The sequence below is a fragment of the Meleagris gallopavo genome, unplaced genomic scaffold (assembly GCF_000146605.3).
Source record: "Meleagris gallopavo isolate NT-WF06-2002-E0010 breed Aviagen turkey brand Nicholas breeding stock unplaced genomic scaffold, Turkey_5.1 ChrUn_random_7180001956125, whole genome shotgun sequence".
Classification (NCBI taxonomy): domain Eukaryota; kingdom Metazoa; phylum Chordata; class Aves; order Galliformes; family Phasianidae; genus Meleagris; species Meleagris gallopavo.
This window is the reverse complement of record NW_011216719.1, coordinates 2,074-4,048: the sequence shown is the minus strand read 5'-3', so window position 1 is coordinate 4,048 and position 1,975 is coordinate 2,074. Positions and strand designations below refer to the sequence as shown.

General features: G+C 39.0%; 1 long non-coding RNA gene across 2 annotated transcripts; it reads left to right on the top strand.

Moving 5' to 3' along the window:
• On the top strand, positions 1–1,929 carry LOC109365136. 2 transcript variants are annotated; one of them, XR_002110795.1, is made up of 3 exons: positions 1–21; positions 834–995; positions 1,795–1,929. It is a non-coding gene; the product is annotated as an uncharacterized LOC109365136 (long non-coding RNA). The 2 variants fall into 2 exon arrangements; XR_002110794.1 differs by having other exon boundaries at positions 1–43.
• The last annotated feature ends 46 nt before the right edge of the window (positions 1,930–1,975 follow it).

The following is a 1,975-nucleotide window of genomic DNA, read 5'->3' as shown; positions in this document are numbered from 1 at the left end:
ATTATTTCATCCCACTCTTCTGTGAGTTTCTATTATTTCCCATGTAAGAACAACTTCTTTGTAATGTCTCCCTTGTAGAAAAATGACATGTTTATGTTCATTGCCAACCCTTGATTTCCAGTGTGTGTTCAAAATAGTTGATGAGTGAAGGAATGCTGGCTGGATTTATGCTAAGAAGAAAAGCCTCCACAAGTTCACGTTTAGTAAAGTACACTTTTTTTTTTTTTGCTAGATGGTCTGCTGGTTTCTCCAGCCTTCTGTACCATGAGGGAACATTTTGTTGTTTGAATTTTTAAAGCTGCCTATTTCCTGTGTGCAAAGGAATAGATTCCCTTACATATGGGGTATTTTTAACTCATGGGATGTTGTAACTCAGTGTAATAACATATCAAAACAATCTCCTGTGTTGGTGGTTTGGAAGACAGTTGTTTATTCATTAGAAATATTAGAAACGTAATAATCCCATTTGGTAGTTAGTTTTTCATCTGAATATTAAGTTCCGAGTAGAAAAGAAAATAGCACTTAAGTTTAATTGCATATTCTAAACAAGTTTTAATAACATGCACACCTTTTTAAATATCCCTCACTAACGTATGCTATTATTGTCCTTAGAACCGTGGATGTCCTTGTCTTACTGGTTCAAAGCATGTGAAAAATGTTTATCTGGAAGAATAGAACAACTGAGATTTTTAATTTGTACATGATGATACACTAAATTCTATCACCTTTAATTAACTCGATGCCATAATTCACTGCTGAGATCTTCATATAAAGATTGCTGGGGGAATACTTTCAGGGCCAAAACTTCAGCTAGACTGCTTTGTGTTTTGAAGGAATTATGCAGCTACTTACCATCCGAGGGTCTAGTTTTTGGCTGTCATCCTATGGAGTCATTGCTTTCTGTGGACTTCCTGGCATTGGCCTTAATCAAGAGCTGGTGAGGGATAAAAGCCCTTGGCTGGTCTCGTATCTGCACTTTTTGCATCATCTTTGTAGTAGGTATCATCTTTAATCTACCATTGTAAAATAGTTTAATTTGTAATGATTAAAAAGATGCAAAAAAATGTCAACTTTGACGTACCTTTGGAAGATCATAGCATCATATGGGGGCTTGGATTGGAAAGGACCTTGCAGGCCCCCCAGCAGCTCAGCTGCCCAGGGCCCCATCCGACCTGGCCTTGAGCGCCTCCAGGGATGGGGCACCACAGCTTGGTCTTCTTGTTGTAGCTCGTTAGATTGTGATGGGCCTGCTTTCTGGGCGTGTCCAGTCCCTCTGGATGGCATCCTTCTCTTCTACTGTATCAACTGCACCACTCAGCTTGGTGTCATCAGGAAACCTGCTGAGGGTACGCTTGATCCCACTGTCTGTGGCATTGATAAGGATGTTGACGAGCACTAATCCCAATATGGACCCCTGGGGACACCACTTGGTCTTTAGATGATGTTGCTCTCATTGTCCTCACTAACGTTAAAGAGCTGTGTACTATCTGAAGAGGTGAATAATATTGAAGATATTTAAAAAAAAAAAAAGGAAATCTGCTACAAATAGCAATTCTGAGCATCAACGTTTTTGTGTTCCAATCAGTTTTTCAGAGAGTAATATAACAACACAAAGCTGCAAAGCACAGAGGAAGTGTTCTTTCAGTGTTTTTCTGTTGGCTTATACCACACTTTAGCTCCCATTGTTCTAAATCTAGATTGGTTTTTTTTTTTGTGGTATCAGCCAAGAATCAGGTAGAATCGGGTAGTATCATCAGACCTCATGTGTTTTGTTTTTTATTTTTTTCTTTCTAGTTTTTAATCTGGTAGAGGTATTTTGAAGAGCTCGTGGCCATAGCAACCGAAGTTGTTTGAAAGGCTGCAAAAGGTTCAGCTGCCTGCAGAACTGACCATGAAAAAGCAAGGACAAACTGAAGTCAAGAAGTAAGAATGGCGCATCATTAAACTGTCACTAAGAATTTCTGTTCTAAAAGTA